Source organism: Rhipicephalus sanguineus, chromosome 11, assembly GCF_013339695.2.
Source record: "Rhipicephalus sanguineus isolate Rsan-2018 chromosome 11, BIME_Rsan_1.4, whole genome shotgun sequence".
Classification (NCBI taxonomy): domain Eukaryota; kingdom Metazoa; phylum Arthropoda; class Arachnida; order Ixodida; family Ixodidae; genus Rhipicephalus; species Rhipicephalus sanguineus.
In genome coordinates this window covers 84,327,930-84,345,719 of record NC_051186.1, presented here as the reverse complement: position 1 = coordinate 84,345,719, position 17,790 = coordinate 84,327,930, and the positions used below count along the sequence as shown (strand labels likewise).

The following is a 17,790-nucleotide window of genomic DNA, read 5'->3' as shown; positions in this document are numbered from 1 at the left end:
ACGGTTAGTTTCATGACTGCCTGCATTATGATACATTTTGAAGCTCATCTGGAATTTCTTGCATTATCGATTCACGTATAAACCACATTGTATATGCTTCGTTTTTCTTTCGAAATTGTATAAAAGCCGGAGCTGAATAAAATTTTAATGTACATTTTATTAATTCCACCATGTGCTTCATTTCGGGAATGCTGAAAGCGAATTCTACGTGTTATCAGGCACGCTTCAGCTCATGTATTATGGATTAAAAAACTGCCTTCTTCAATCTTGCAGGACAAAAAAATTGGGCCAAATAAGTGACACTAACTGTCCTGTTCTCATTCTGAAAGATCCCGCGGAAGCTCACAATTACGCTGTCCGCGCTCAAGCTGCGCTCCCTCTTGCCTGGAACGAGATGGCTGCCAACCGATTTCCCAGACATCGCCCGCTCGCGTGGGCGCGTATAGGGGTCCTCCACTCCAGAAGTTTTTCTTAAACCTCCTTGCTTTCGTTTGAGGCGTTTCTGAAGCATGCCGATCGAGTGTCTCCATTTTCACTGCCCCGATTTCTTCTTTAGTGCAATAAACTTCTGAAACGGGGGACGAAAAGAATGCAACGAACACTTTGGCTTCACGAGCACGCAGTTCGCCGTCTTTACATCTGCAGTGACACTTTCTTTCGTTGTCCGCAGCATGAGGCTCAGGTCGTTTCAGCAGTTTGTCCTCTGCTTCCCTCGCAAAGTATTCCGAATCCACGACCCGCTTCTGTTGTATAGCATCTGTACGCTTTACCGTCGTCACCATATCTTCAAAAACTACCTGCGCCATTTGCGCCCGCTCCGATGCGTCGCTATGCCTAGCCCCGCCACTGCCTTGACGCCGTCTTGTGGTGGCGAGGGTACACAGGAATGCCCCTCATGCACTACCCCAGCTGACTCTGCGCATTCTGCGGGCACCTCTTCCATTTCCGGCCAGCTCGCGCCTTGGCTCAATCACACACATTCTTAATGCTTGTTGGTGGGCTAGTTGGTTTGGGCTTTGGGACGTTACAACCCAATAATTATTATCATTAGTTTGTTCGGATGTAGAATAAAACGAAAAAGCACGAGAACACAGGGACTGAAGGTGACGAACAGGTCGGGCTGTTTTTCGTTTTTTTGGAGAGGTTTATTGGTTGTTCAGGTACGTAATGGTTCTCAACGGCAAGGCAGCGAGAAGAACCGTCCAGAGGCACAGTAGCGATCCGAAACACGAGCCGAGCCAGCCGAGCGTTGGCGATTATGCTGGATGCAGGCGCGTCTTCTTCGCAATATATATAGATATATATATTGTATGGTCGCCCATTCCATGTCGTCACCGACCATCATGCACTATGCTGGTTGTCGTCATTGAAGGATCCCTCAGGCCGTCTGGACCGCAGGGCACTTCGCCGGCAAGACTAAGACATGCGCGTCCTGTACCGCGACCGACGCCAGCATGCTGACGCCGACGCCCTCTCGCGCTCCCACTTGTCTGACGACAATGCCCCCTGCTCAGTATCTTACATTGCTGTTTCTTCCATCGATGTTCACACAATCGCTACCGAACAGCGCAAACATAAATGGACCGCCTCGCTGGTAGACTTGCTCACTGATCCGTCGGCAACACCTTCCACAAGCGCGTTGCATCGTCAAGCCCACCATTTCGCCATTCGTGACAACCTACTGCACCGACGCAATTACAACGCCGACGGCCGCCAGTGGCTACTAGTGATACCCCGCAGTCTGCGCCGTCTTTTATACATCACGCATCGAACTTTCTAGTCTTATCAAACTGGTGATCGCGAAAGCTCCGGAATAATCTAGACTACTCGCGTCCTGCGCGCAAACTTAACAAAATGATCTACTACGATCGCGACGCTTCTCGAACACTTCGGCACGGCCAGCGCCGAGCTTTGCTAACCGTCCTTGCTGGGCAAACCCGAATACATCAAAATAAAATATGAAGCGGGCTTGGCATTGCCCCCTCTGAAAAAACATCGTCCCGATGCTTGTGACAGAACATAGAAAAACAAGTGCATACACAAATAAATAACAAGCAATAAGTACAAGCAAAATTACAATAATAAAGCAAAAGTACAGTCCTAAGGCTCGCTAACACTCATAAAACGGCTTAAGGTGCACGACATCGACGACTTCAGATCGTGCACGGCGCCTTTGAGAGCTCGTAATGCCGTCCGGGATAACCTCGTAGTCTAGAGCGCCGAGACATCGAAGCACCTTGTATGGTCCGAAGTATCGCCGAAGAAACTTCTCGCTAAGTCCCCGACGGCATATCGGCGTCCAAACTCACACACGGTCACCGGGTTGGTATTCAATGTGGCGTCGTCGAAGATTATAGTGCTCTGCTGGTTCTTGATGCGCAGGCGGGCAAGCTGTCGAGCTTCTTCGGCGCGTTGCAAATAGGCAGCAACGTTGAGATTGTCTTCGTCGGTGACCGTTGGCAGCATTGCGTCGAGCGTCTTTGCTGGGCTCCTTCCTAAGACCAACGTGTAAGGTGTCGCCTGCGTCGTTTCTTGCACAGCGGTGTTGTATGCGAAGGTCACGTACGGAAGGATAGCATCCGACGTCTTGTGCTCGACGTCAACGTACATGGCCAGCATGTCGGCGATGGTCTTATTTAGCCGCTCGGTGAGGCCATTGGTCTGAGAGTGGTAGGCAGTGGTCCGGCGGTGGCTTGTCTGGCTGTACCTCAAGATCACCTATTTAACTCCGCAGTAAACGCCGTACCTCTGTCGGTGATGAGGACCTCTGGGGCGCCATGACGCAGAACGATGTCTTCAACAAAGAACTTCGCTGCCTCGGCGGCACTGCCTCTAGGTAGGGCCCTTGTTTCGTTGTAGCGGGTCAGGTAGTCGGTAGCTACGACGATCCACTTATTACCACTAGTCGAAGTTGGGAACAGCCCCAGGAGGTCCATCCCGACCTGCTGAAACGGTCGCCGAGGTGGCTTGATCGGCTGAAGAAAGCCCTCTGGTCTTGTTGGCGGTGTCTTGCGTCGCTGACAGTTTCGGCATGTCCTTAAAGGGGCCCTGCAAAACCTTTCTTTGTTATATTGGAATAGTCCCATTATTGACGTATGACTCTTCACGAGCCATATGCCGCAAAAATTTTTCGAATCCGTCAAGTCTAAGTGGTGTTACCAAATTATAGAGATCACGTTCCGCAGCTTTCTCTCTCAACTCAACGCAGCGAGCGCGCGGAAAGCTGCACGCGGCGTGAGGGGAGGGAGGGAGGGCGGAGGTGCGAGGAGGCGACGTCAGCGCCGGCGGCATTTTTTTCATTTTTTTCTCTTTGGCGTCTCGGCGCAACCACGTGGTCTGTGCCGCCACTTCCGGTCGGCTTGCGTCGTTCTCGTCGAGCGGAGTCGATCGCGCTGTGTATCGCGCGTGCTTGAAAACTGCGCGTCGGTTTGGTAATGTTGGGTGTGCACCTCGAACGCCGTAGTGTTTTCATCGCTCTGCCAACCATGGAAGCAAACGTGCGCGCTCGTTTGGAACGAATGACAGCTGAGATCGGTTTCGGCCCATACTCCGATACACCGCCTCGTAAGACGGCACTGGCAGACGACCCCGAAGCGCCGCCATTACCGGACGCCAGCATTGTTATCGGAGACACGCTGCGCCCGTGCCTCGGTCGGTCGTGAGAACGTGCCGACGATGCAGTTCTCAGCTGACGAGGCAACACTCGAACGGCTGCCACTCTCAACGGCAACCGGCGATGGTCAAAAGCACAGAAATATTCTCGTTTTCGGCACTGCGCATGGCGAAGAAAACGGAACCACGCAACTACGAGCAGACGAGCTGTCGGTGAGACCGGAAGTGCTGTAGCGAAGCGTTGGAAGCCTCTAATGGGTCGCCCTCTCGAGCGCTTACTAGTGGGTCGTCCTCTTCCGCTCTTCTGGGACAGCACGCTCCTCGCGCTCAGAGTCGGCACCCCGCCTTGACTGTCGCAGTCGTTTATCGTCGCCGAGTGCCCGCTAATAAACGTCTTTATAATTTGGTGGAGGGTGCTGGGCTTTCACAACAACTTCGGCCCTCATTCGATGCCCCTGGCTCTTCGATCCCGTACCCTGCCGCCTACGATGCCTCAAGACGCCTCCGAGCAAACGGCCCCGCCTACACCGACCTCCTGCCCAGGTGTGCCTCGTATCCGCGACCCTCCGGTCTTCACTGGCGCAGATGGCACCGACGTGGAGGACTGGCTCGCGATTTACGAGCGCGTGAGTGTCCCCAATAAATGGGACGAGGCAGGAAAGCTGACTAACCTCGTTTTCTACGTCGCGGGTGTGGCGGGCTTGTGGTACAACAACCACGCATCAGATTTTACAACGTGGTCCGACTTCAAGACCGCCATTATCAATGTGTTTGGCCGCCCTGCCGTTCGTAAGCTGCAGGCCGAACAGCGCTTACGTGAACGCGCTCAGCAGGCCGGTGAATCATTCACCAGTTACATTGAAGACGTCCTCGATTTCTGTAAGAAAGCCGACGCCACCATGTCCGAATCAGACAAGATCCGGCACATCATGAAAGGCATCGACGACGACGCCTTCACCATGCTGCTCGCCAAGAACCCCAGCACAGTGGCTGAGGTCATAACGCTCTGCCAAAGCTATGAGGAGCTGCGCCGGCAGCGATCGATGACCCGTCGCTCTCCATCACGCGACGCCGAGCTCGCTGGCTTGTCGACCATATCCGACCACTCCGCGTTGCTCGCAGAGATGAAGACATTCGTGCGCGAGGAAATCGCGCGCCAATTCTCTCTGCTGGACTTTGCTCGCCCGCAGTACGTCCAACAGCCGTCGACCACCCTTCTGCCTCCGCTCCGTCGAGCAATTGAGCAAGAAATCGCAGAGGTCATGCCCGAGTACCACCAGCACCATACGGCTCCTGCACCCTTGAGTTACGCCCAAGTGGTCGCAAGAACGCCCCCAGCAATCCCTACGGCTGCCCCACACATTTACGCCGAAGCCTCCGCTCGACCTCATTCTTTCGAAGCGGATGTGCCGGTAACCTGCGCCGACGTCACGCACAGGCCACGACTGCAGCCCACCGTCCAGTCCTGTCGGTTGCCGCCCCGTCAATCCCGTACTGCACTATGGGCGGGCCCTGCCCCAGCGAACCGATGGCGCACACCTGACAACCGCCCCATATGCTTCGCATGCGGTTACGCCGGCCACGTGGCGCGGTATTGCAATCGCGTGCAGCCGCCTAGAGTCGCGTCGCCTGCCACCAGCCCGGCGAACCGCCCATATTACGACCCACCTACGCCACTGTCGCCGACGTCTCGCCCCGCTCCATCTACCCGCCGTTCCCCGTCACCACGACGCCGCTCGCTGTCACCGATGCGGCCACGTCTGGTCCCACGAGACCAGGAAAACTAGTCGTCGCAGTCCACGAGGCAAGGGCTGCGATGCTGTCGAACTGCGAAAGCCCTCAGCGAAGCCCATCGAACGTAATAGACGTGTTTGTGGACGGTGTTCGTGCATCTGCCCTTATCGACACTGGAGCCGCCGTATCCGTTATGGACGCAAAGCTCAGCCGAATACTGCGAAAAGTGACGACGCCACTTTCCGGGCTCTCCCTCCGTACAGCCAGCGCCCAAAGCATTCACCCTACAGCGGTATGCACAGCCCGCGTCATGATTAAGGACGCTATGTACGCCGTCGAATTGATCATAATTCCTGCATGCTCTCACGACGTCATCCTCGGATGGGATTTTCTCTCCCGCCACGACGCCGTAATTCATTGCGCACCCGCCGAAATAGAGCTCTCACCATTCTCTAATTTGACGCCGGCAGACAGTCCATCGGCTGCGAGCAAGATACTCGTCAAAGACGACATAAAAGTGCCTGCAAACTCGTCCACGGCGGTGTCAGTCTACTGCGCCAGCCTATCCGACACCGTTGCACTCCTCTCGCCATATGACCGTGTTTGCACGAGGAAAGGCTTGCTGGTGCCTTTCGCGACCGTTCAAGTCACCCAGGGCAGCACCTCTATTTATGTAATCAACCCCTCCCCGTACAGTGTTACGTTGGTGCGAGGGGAATGTCTGGGCAGCGTAGAACCCCTCGAAGACGCACAAGTTATGGACGAGCCCGATGATTCGCACGGCCGAAGTTCGAGCACGCTCAGTGCTGTTTCGACGTCTGGTTCATCACACGCTGACGTATTTGGTTCCTCCATAGCTGACAACCTTACGCAGGTCCAGCGTTCCCAGCTTTTGGACCTGTTGGAAGAATTTCGCCCTTCTTTCGATGTCGCTCAAACTTCTCTCGGCCGCACGTCGGCCGTTACGCATGGCATCGACACTGGCGACCACCTGCCACTGCGGCAGCGTCCATATCGCGTATCTCCTGCCGAACGCCGTGTAATCACCGAGCAAGTCGACGACATGCTTCGACGTGATGTCATTCGACCCTCTAACAGCCCCTGGGCGTCTCCTGTCGTTCTTGTTGCGAAGAAGGACGGTTCTGTGCGGTTCTGTGTGGACTACAGACGACTCAACAAGATCACTCGTAAGGACGTGTATCCACTGCCGCGAATAGACGACGCGATTGACAGCTTGCAAGGCGCCGAATTCTTTTCATCTCTCGATTTGCGCTCAGGGTACTGGCAAGTACCTATGGCTGATGACGCTCGACCGAAGACCGCCTTTGTCACGCCCGACGGCCTGTACGAATTTAACGTCATGCCGTTTGGGCTGTGTAATGCGCCCGCCACCTTTGAGCGCATGATGGATACCGTTCTGCGCAACCTGAAATGGCACACGTGCTTGTGCTACCTCGACGACGTCGTCGTGTTTGCTCCGGACTTCTCCACGCATCTTCAACGCCTACGGCATGTTTTGACGCGTTTGAGCGACGCCGGTCTGCAACTGAATCTAAAGAAGTGCCGGTTTGCAGCACGGCAGCTGACAATCCTCGGCTACGTCGTGTCCAAGGACGGAATTCTTCCTGATCCCGCCAAGATTCGGGCCGTGACTGAGTTCCCCAAACCTACGTCCGTCAAAGAACTGCGCAGTTTCGTAGGACTGTGTTCCTACTTTCGGCGCTTCATTCGAAATTTCGCGACTATCATATCGCCACTGACGAAGCTTCTCGGAAGTAACGGGCCCCTCCATTCGTGGTCGTCGGAGTGCGACGACGCTTTCGCAAAGCTCCGTCGTTTGTTGACGTCGCCTCCCATACTACGCCACTACGACCCTGCGGCCCCTACAGAGGTACACACAGACGCTAGCGGTGTTGGCCTTGGCGCTGTCCTTGCGCAGCGCAAACCAGGGTTCCCTGAATATGTCGTGGCATATGCAAGTCGTACGCTTACTAAAGCCGAGACCAATTACACCGTCACTGAAAAGGAATGCCTGGCGATCATCTGGGCCCTTACGAAATTCCGACCTTATTTGTATGGTCGCCCATTTGATGTCATCACCGACCATCATGCACTATGCTGGTTGTCGTCATTGAAGGATCCCTCAGGCCGCCTCGCCCGCTGGGCACTTCGCCTACAGGACTACGATATCCGCGTGCTGTACCGCAACGGACGCCAGCATGCTGACGCCGACGCACTCTCGCGCTCCCCCTTGCCTGACGACAATACTTCCAGCTCAGTGTCTCCCAATGCCGTTTCGTCTATCGACATTCAAACCATCGCCACTGAACAGCGCAAGGATCACTGGATTGCCTCACTGATAGCCTTGCTGAGTGATCCATCGGCGACACCATCCACTCGCGCATTGCGTCGTCAAGCGCACCATTTCGCCGTTCGCGACGACCTCCTCCACCGACGCAATTACGGCGACGGCCGCCAGTGGCTACTCGTAATACCCCGCAGTCTGCGTTCTGACATATGCGAGTCGTTCCACTCTGACCCGCAGTGTGCACACTCTGGGGTATCGAAAACCTACCACCGCATTCGCCAACGGTACTTTTGGCGAGGGATGTACCGCTACGTGCAGAAGTTCGTCCGCTCCTGCATCGATTGTCAGCGCCGCAAAACTTCAACGCACCTGTCGCCGGCAGGTCTGCAACCTCTACCTTGCCCTGACCGGCCGTTTGGGCGCGTTGGCATCGATTTGTATGGACCACTTCCTCTAACGTCGGCTGGTAACCGCTGGGCCATCGTCGCTGTTGACCACCTTACGCGATACGCCGAAACTGCCGCCCTCCCAGCGGCTACAGCGCGCGATGTTGCCTCCTTCCTGCTGCACCGATTCATGCTGCGCCACGGTCCACCCCAGGAGCTGCTCAGCGATCGAGGTCGTGTCTTCTTGTCCGAAGTCGTCGAAGCCATTCTCAAAGAGTGCAACGTTGTTCACCGGAAAACTACTGCTTACCACCCGCAGACGAATGGCCTCACCGAACGCTTTAACCGCACGCTCGGCGACATGCTCTCGATGTACGTCGCCGCCGATCACACAAATTGGGATGCCATTCTGCCTTTTGTCACCTACGCCTATAATACCGCCCCGCAGAGCACTACTGGTTTCTCGCCCTTTTTCTTATTGTACGGCAGGCACCCGTCGCACACGATCGACACAATCCTTCCCTACAAGCCGGACCCGTCTGAGTGTGCGCCTATTTCTGCCACAGCAAGACTCGCTGAGGAGTGTCGGGAGCTTGCCAAGACATTTACTACGAATGACCAAGAGCGGCAGAAGAGCATTCGCGGTGACACCACCACTTCTGCGCCCACGTTCCTCCCTGGAGCACTCGTATGGCTCTCGGTCCCTACCACTGCACCTGGCCTCTCTTCAAAACTACTGCCGAAATACGACGGCCCCTACCGTGTCGTCGAACGCACGTCCCCGGTCAACTACGTGATCGAACCCCTTGAACCATCTTCGGACATGCGCCGTCGAGGGCGCGACATTGTCAACGTGGAGCGCCTGAAACCCTACCATGACCCGCTCATAGTGACAAGCAGTTAGGTCGCCAGGCGGCTCCCTTTTCGTACCCGGGGTAATTGTAGCGAAGCGTTGGAAGCCTCTAATGGGTCGCCCTCTCGAGCGCTTACTAGTGGGTCGTCCTCTTCCGCTCTTCTGGGACAGCACGCTCCTCGCGCTCAGAGTCGGCACCCCGCCTTGACTGTCGCAGTCGTTTATCGTCGCCGAGTGCCCGCTAATAACGTCTTTATAGTGCTAATATTAATGTTTGTTCGGTGTTTTTAACGCGATAACATAATATAAACATACATATTATCTACTTATTGAACTCAAAATTAACAACAAAAGTAATAATGAGGGTGTTATCGTGATTATAACATCAGCCAATGGTGGAACTGCCGACAATCGCGTCATATTTTGCGGACTAATACATCATTTGTCGAGAGAAGAGGGAGCGATTTTCAGCTGACTTTGAGAATTTATTGTAAATTCCAGGCCGTGTGCATCGCTATAATATTGGCTCGCGTGTTCTCGGGAGCCTCGACTACCGATTGGCAGCGCTCTTTGAGCATGCTCGAAAAGTGTTGCAGGGCCCCTTTAAGTAGCGAGTGACGTCGGTGGCAAGGCGCGGCCAGTAGTAAATTTTCTGTATTCTTGCCAGCGTTCGGGAAAAACCAAGGTGTCCTGCTGTCGGGTCTTCGTGCGGGGCCTGGAAGACTTCTGGTCGCAATTCTGAAGGCACCACGAGAAGGTACTTGGCTCGATGTGGTGAGAAGTTCTTCTTTTGGAGAACGCCGTTGCGTAAGAAAAACGACGCCAGTGCTCGCTTGAACACTTTCGGAACGACGGCGTTTTTGCCCTCGCGGTATTCCATAAGGCCTCTGAGTTCCGGGTCGCATCGCTTTTGTTCAGGGAAGTCGTCGGCACTTATGGTTCCCAAGAAGTAGTCATCATCCTGGTCGTCCTGCGGCGGCTGGTCCATGGGGGCACGAGACAGGCAGTCGGCGTCAGAATCTTTTCTTCCGGACTTGTAAACGACGGTAATGTCAAATTCTTCAAGTCTCAAGCTCCATCGTGCGAGACCACCTGAAGGGTACTTCAAGTTAGCTGGCGAACAGAGGGCGTGGTGGTCGCTCACAACTTTGAAGGGCTTGCCGTAAAGGTAGGGGCGAAGCTTTGATGTAGCCCAGATTATAGCAAGGCACTCCTTTTCTGTCATAGAATAGTTGGCTTCCGCCTTTAATAGCGACCGGCTACCATAGCTGATTACCCTTTCCAATCCGTCAGTCCTCTGCACAAGAACGGCGCCGAGTCCTACATTGCTTGCGTCGGCGTGCACTTCTCTAATGGGCGAGTAATGGAGGCGTCTGCAGGCGTCGTTTTAGTTATTGAAATGCTTCCTCATGCGGCGTTTCCCACGTGAACTCGACGTCGGTCCTGGTAAGGTTAGCAGGTGGCTCGGCGATGCGGGCAAAGTTTTTGAATTCAAGCCAGGCAGTACTGCATCCATGACACGTTGGAAAGTGGCGGGTGCCCAGCAAAGACCAAAGGGCATGACCTTGAACTCGAACAGGCCGTCTGGTGTTATGAAGGCAGTCTTTTCTCGGTCTCTCTCGTCGACTTCGATTTGCCAGTAGCCGGTCTTGAGGTCCATCGATGAAAAGTACTTGGCGTTGTGGCGTCGATCTAGGGCGTCGTCTATTCGCGGGAGAGTGTACATGTCCTTCTTCGTGACCTTGTTCAGGCGACGATAGGTCGACGCAAAAACGCAAGGTTCCATCCTTCTTCCTCACTAACACCACAGGTGACGCCCACGGACTCTTGGACGCCTGGGATGATGCCGTCGCGTAGCAATTTGTCGACCTGTTTCTTAGACGGCCTCGCGTTCTCGCGTCGAAACTCGGTACGGGCTCTGACGGATTGGTCGGGCACTTTCTACTGTTATGATGCGATGTTTCGCGACTGGGGTCTGTCGAATTCTTGACAACGACGAGACGCAGTCCTTGAATTGTAGGAGCAGGGCTTTTAGCTGGCCTTGCTTGTGCTTCGGGGGCTCGGGTTGGCGTCGAAATCGGGTTGGGTTCGTCGATCCGTCGAAGCAGGTTCGGTAGCATTGAAGAGGGCGAAAGCATTGCTGGCGTTCACGAATTTGTGGATGTAGGCGACCGTCGTACCAATGTTGAGGTGCCTATATTCGTGGCTGAAGTTTGTCAGGACTACCTTTGCTTTGCCATCACGCAGGTCGGCTATGCCTCTTGCGACGTAAATGGGACGGTTCAGAAGTAGGTGCTGATCGCCCTCGATGACACCTTCAAGGTCTGCGGGTTCCTCGGTGCGGACCGAAATGATGATGCTGGAGAGAGGCGGAATGGTGACGTGCTCTTCTATCACATTCAATACGGGGTTTCCTGGCGTCGTGTGTGGCGGCAGCGCTTTTTTCTGAGGTTAGTATTATTGACTCAGACCTCAGATCGATGACGGCGCCATGGTGGCTTAGGAAGTCCATCCCAAGTATCATATCCCTGGAGCAATGCTGTAAGATTACAAAGCTCGCAGAATAAGTCCGGTTATTGATGATGACTATTGCGGTGCAGACTCCAGCCGGAGTTATTAGATGGCCCCCAGTGGTCCGGATTTCGGGGCCTTGCCAAGCGGTCCTACCTTTCTTCAGCCTTGTGGCGAATGGTCCACTGACGACGGAATAGTCGACTCCATTGTCGACGAGAGCGGTGACGTTGTGGCCGCCGAATAGTACGTCGAGGTCGCTAATCCGTCATCTTGCATTGCGGTTAAATTTCCGCGTCGGGTCACGGCTAGGTCGGCTTATCCAGCTGCTTCTACGTCGCGTCGATAGGTCGTCTTCAGGGACCGAGGTTTCGTCGTCAGGGCTTCGTCTACTTCGTGTCATGTTCTGCAGATCTCGTCGCGTTGTCGTTGTCGGCAGCCGCGGAGGATCTTCGGCATTTTCGTCGTACAGCAACCGCACCTCCATCGGTTGCTGCCCTTAGTTTCTCGGATACCGGGCCAGCGTGCTGCCGACGGGGCGGTGACATGTAGCGGCCGGGCGACGGCGAGCGGAAAGGTCGTCGCTCTTGCCACTGTGTTCCGGTGAGGTAGTCGTCGATGTCGCGAGGCCGTTCGCCTGGCTACGGGCGCGGCGCGTTGACGGCGAATCCGCGTAGCCCCATCTGTCGGTACTGGCGGCGGCGGTACGTGGGGCCGGCCTCCCCGCAGTGGTAGCAGAGCGGGCGGTTGTTAAGGCCCAACCGCATGCACGCGATTTTCGAGCGACGGCGACAAGCGACAGCGACAAATGGGCTCCGTCGCGCTGTCGCGTCGCGACGGGAGCACCCACATGTTCGCGATAATGTGTCACGGTTGCTCGATTGAAAACTATTCCGCGCACACAGGTAAATTGCGAAAAAGAATTACCAAGTAGATGTATGACAATATGCCAAATTTATAATTGTCTTGTGTGAGATAAGGAAAGCATAAAAGCGTTTCGTGACTCTTTTTTGCAATCTTATGTTTAACCGCGACAGGGTTATCTGCTGTGATCTCCATGGGGCGCCCGGAAGCGTACGCTGCCTACGCTCCTACGTCGCACATTGCAAACTGCGTTATGTCACGGTTAGTCCACGAGGCGCATTTCTACAACGTTTCTTCTTGCAGTCGTGCAACATTTAAGAAAAGCAGCAGCGACTCGCATCGCTGCCTCGCAAGGAGAAGGGCCACCTCACACGAGGTCGATGTTGACATTGCAGCAAGCTGCCAACAATGCAGCAAGCTACCACCGAAAAATTAACGACAAAATTCGGCTGCTGCCTCACTCTCCGCGTGAGATGGGGTTGTAAAGAAGGTAGGCTATAACTTGCATTCCTTGAAGTACGCGCCGATTGGAAGCATCAAGAGCAAATTACAACCGAAGCGAGGATCGGTGATGCTGCCTGTTGCCGGAAATCGTCACGCTCACTTCCGGGCGACAAGCGATTTTTTCTAGTTTTCCAGAAAGCTGCGACGCGACAAGCGACGGCGATGGATGGCCCTCCGTGACAGCAAATCATGTCGCTCGTCGCCGTCGCTCGAAAATGGCGTGCATGCGGTTGGGCCTTTAGGGGCGCGCCAAACGTCGGTCTTCCTTGGCGCGTAGCGGGAGGCATAGCGCTGGCCGACAGGAGGACGGTAGGGTGCCCTAGAGTCACTCTAGGGTGCCCGTGATGGTGGCGGCGTCTGGCGACGGAACTGCTGCGGCGGCGCGGCGTCTTGACGTGGACGAGGAGCGGGGGCGTTGCGTCGGGCTGCAGCAGCGTAGCTCATTGCTTGTGGCTCAGGCTGCGCTGGTTCAGGTGCTCTCAGAAATCGCTGGATATCCTGGCGTACGACGTCGGCGATCGGGTCCACTTGAGGCTGAGAGGAGGGCAACAATTTACGCAGCTCCTCCCGCACGATAGCTCTGATGGTGTCACGCAGGTCATCAGATTGCAGCGCGTGAACCTCCCCATAGGTTGCGTCAATACATACGAAACCCACGAAAAAAATGTTCATAAGATTGTTTTTCCGAAGTGCGCGACCGGGAATTTCAACCTGCGGTCACTCGCTCCGCGGGGCAACGCGTTAAGCCTCTCAGCCTCTCATCTACCCTTCAGCATACAAACAGCGAGCCGCCTATTTATATACACCGTTTACCGTTTATGGTACGTGCCAGCCAAGGAGGGGGGTGGTTCCATCGCCGCCCTATCTTCCGACAGCATGCACATATGCAGCAGGGTTGCGTTCGACATTCCGCACCAGCGTCCATGCCTCATTCGTCGACGCATTACTGCACGTAGCGCATCACACGTTCGAATGACGCACGACCATGGACGCATGAGCAGCATAAGGTATCGTTGAACACCACCGAAAAACATTCTGCCTACGCTACTCGTACGCACATCTCGGAGGTGCTTCAGCGTGGCAGAGGCTTGTTCGGCATCCCCCGCGAAATGGCGCAAAGGTGCGCTCTTAGCGGCACCACTCCACCGTGCTTGGTCGCGCCGCACGGATGTAGGAGCCGAAGGGCGTTCGTACATTGATTTAGATAGCGTGGTCACCTGTGCTCACGCACGTATCTTAGAGCGGGATTCAAGAGGTGGCTCGTAGTTTTGTACCTGCTTTGTTCCCATCGTGAGAGTTTCGTTAGAGACAGAGGAAAACACATAGGTCAGTTTCGTGGCTGCAGCTGCCGCGTTCGCTAAAGGAGCAAAGAAGAAGCCATCCGCTCGTCTTTCGTAGGGCGAAAGGTCATGACGGGCGCTGGTGGGGGAAAGGGGGAGGGGGAGGGCGTTTCTCGAGCAGCAACTGTGAACTTTGCTCATAAGGGTACGGTCGCGAGCTCTATCTCGACAGACATCAGTAAACGACTCAAAAATGTGCTGCACTCCCACCGCTTACTTCGCGTTGAGGCGACAGAAAGCCCGAAAACTGCTTCGCTCCCTGAAGTGTCCGTATCGCTTAAAGCAGCGTTTTGTATAGTTACGCGAATCGGATTCAAACAAGTTTGCAGCTAGCCTTTCTTCGTGTAACATTCCAATTCGTTACTCCCGCACTCATGGCTTTACCCGTGCGGTGAAACTGTGATTTTTTTTTTAAAGTAGAAAGTCTTTTGACAGCTTGCTATGTCCTCACGATAGCTAATAATATGCCCTCCTTATCTAAAACCTGCGTATCATAATGCTCTTTCCATGACACGGTTTTTTTTAGCCACGCTCTTAATCAGCGGAGCTCTTTAAAGCCGAATTAAATCCCTGAGGACCAGTCGTCCGCACTTTCTAGCGCAGCTGCGAGAGCGAAGCTGGCGAGAGGGAAAGCATGGGTAAAGCTAAGTGGCTGAGACGGAAGCATAATGTAGCGACTTGAGCCTAGTAGAGAAAGGGTAGCGACGTGGAGAGGGTGAAGCTGGGTAGAGTATGGGGGAGAGAAAAGGCGAAGCTATGGTGGGAGCGCATCAGGTGGTGTGGAGATAATGACAAAACAGGAGAGGGGTTGACTGTGCTGGTGAAAGGAAGTCGACCATAGTAGCCCGCGCTCGAGCGAGGTGGTCCTGTTGAGAGGTGAGGAAGGCGCGCCGAGCCTTCGCAAAAGCGGAGGAAAAGGCATGTTGATGCCACTGGCCCCGCTATTAAATCAGCCTTCGCGACATTAGGTCAGTTGAAGATGCACATTTTTTTTTACTGCTGCATATAAAAACACCTGTACGTGTCAGTACCAAGCTTTTCCTATGCCACCGATGCATACAGGTCGTAATATAAGTTCCGGCCTGAGCAATTTAAATGGCGATTGAAATGAAACAACTGTGTCACTTTCTAATACAATGACCGTTCACATTAACATATTTTTCACATCGCTTTTAACAAAGGTTTTGTGCCCTTCAAAATATAATCTGAACTTTTGCTTCAAATTGTCCGCGGACTGCATTCTTGACTTCATCTTCAGAAGCAATTCTTTGCCTCAATTATCTCTCTGTAGCCTTATGAAGATGTAGTGGTCACAGTGCATCACGTTTGCGCTGCAGAAGTGGAGCGTTGGGGTAAAGCAGGTGGATCCCATTAAAAAAAACTCTCACTTCTTCAGGTTTATTGCATCATGCAGGTCATGTAAAGTCACACACAGAGTCGAAAACTCACAGGCAGGCTTCGCAATAGATGGCGCTATGTGCTTCAGACGGCCGGTTGCTCTGAGCTTTAGATGTCAGGTCATACACTTATGAAATCACCCTAACATCAATAAAAATTTCCCTTGGTCCGACGCGGTTAAACAAAGTTTGTCGAGCAATAGCTCGGTTTTGATTGCTTTGAAAAAGAATGAGACCATTGGTTTTCAGAGACGTTTCACCTTTAACAAGACATGTTCGTTTTTACTTGAAAGGGCGGACGTGGTAACGGAGAAGAAATTCGCGCTTAGTAATAACGGACAACGTGCGAAGTAAGTGCAGCCAAATAGGAAATACGGATAACATTTCTTTTTTCTTTCTGCTTTCATAGGACTAAGTCCCCACTGGAAGACAGAAGAAGCACTGCTGTACCAAAGCAACAATAACACTTGTGGCGTGTTCATGATTCTCCACAAAGAAGAATATGTAAACACGGTTTTTTCTATAGATAAACTCAGCCTTTGTTATTCGCACTAACTAAACCTCTGGGATTTAGTTTTGATTCGTGGCTTATATCGCTACGCTAACGCAGAATGGGATAAATGATGGCAGAATATCTGGCAGGAACGTAAATACAAAAGAATTACAACGCGATAGCGTTAAAGAGCTCGTTTCTCAGAAATTCCGGTGTCGGCGCGCCGACACCGGAATTCACCATCTTGTCAGTTCCCGAAAAATCGAGAAAGATGCAAATTAAATACATAACAAAATCGAACACTGCCCGTCTGCGTGGCGAGCAGGTGTTCTACCACAGAGTGACGCTATTGCTTGAAACTGCTTCGGAAAAAAACACTATATGAATGTCGTCTATGTAAAGGAGTCTCCTCAATGCATGTAATGTTACGTGGCCGAAGTGTGCAATCGCGACAGGCGTCAAAACATGTGAATTGCGCAACGAGTGGGTGTTTTAAGGGCCACGCATTACAAAGCGCTCAGGCATACTAATTTGTCATCAGCAGCAAAAGCATCAACAAAGTGAGCAGCCGCGTAGGTTCACGTGTTGCCTTACGGACGCGTAATAGGCCCTTCGCGGATCCGCAAAAGGAAGGAATTGTGGCGCAGTGCGCAACTAACAGCTGTACTTACATTAGGCAATCTAGGATCGTTTGAAACGGCCAATGTTTCGCGCGCCCACGGTTGAGGCATGCACCGAGAAGGGAAGCTGTGCTAGCAATTTAGGAGGCGATGAGCACGGGGCCCGATTACGCTGTCGCATTCTAATTTTCAAGGCGAAGCTCAAGCGCTCTCCACGTTTATAGCATGCTTTATTAATTCGCAGCATTTAAGCTATCTTTAATTCTCACTGACACAGTCGTGACTTATACGTCTGGCTTGGTCATTGGATGTTTATATATTTCTAGTGCCTTGATACTGCTTTGCTGTAGAAAATGTCAGCAAGCTGTAGGAAAGGCTGTGTCACCAGTAAAGATCTAACCACGTGTTACTTGTCATTTGCGACTCACGTGTCGTTCGTACGTCGGTGTGTTATAGCGTTATGAGAGTTTCATTCAAACTGTTGTACGCTACAATACAGGCAAACTGCGCAGCTAGACAGGTGTGCGAAAGGTAATTAGATGCGCCACATTTCGTTGCTTATGTGGATGCCAAGAGCATGCAACAGCAACCATTGCGACGCTCACATATTCAGGTGAAACGACACATGCAAGAAGACGCCATATTGTGCAAGTTTTTTCTTTTTTATTGTAAGGAAAGCTTTGTACGCAAATAATATATCCCGAAGCGAACCACTGTCGTAGCCAGCAATTTTCTTGAGGGAGGGGGGGGGGTGTCCCACCACACTTTATGTATTCTTGTGCGTGTGTTTCTATGTTTGGGGTTATATACAGGGGGTACCAAGTATATCGCAGCACGATTTTAAAAAAAACCCACTCGCATTAGTTGAAGAAAGCCTAGTACATATTGTTCCTAGTACAGTAGGCTAGCCGATAGTAATTTTTTTGCTAATTAATTAATTATGCGTTTGTAATTAAATATCTCATTCGAGAAGTACTGTTCAAATCAGTGAAGTGTCAATGAGGCAGTGTAGTCAACCACGTGGGGCATCGAACTGCGCTATTCGCAGCGACGTACTAATTGCGTACTCATTTTTCTCAATGATAAACGATCCCACGAAATATGAAAAGTACCACGTGATAGCGCTCTCAGCCGCATCGTAAAGTAGTCGCACATCAAAACAATCACC

At 53.0% G+C, this 17,790-nt stretch overlaps 1 long non-coding RNA gene across 1 annotated transcript in view; it reads left to right on the top strand.

The window, feature by feature from the left end:
• LOC119373395 (uncharacterized) overlaps positions 1-16,005 on the top strand; it is a 49,346-nt gene extending 33,341 nt beyond the window's left edge. Inside the window, exon 4 of the long non-coding RNA XR_005179849.2 lies at positions 15,919-16,005. This is a non-coding gene — a long non-coding RNA (uncharacterized LOC119373395). The remainder of the gene's footprint in view (positions 1-15,918) is intronic.
• Positions 16,006-17,790: the final 1,785 nt, after the last annotated feature.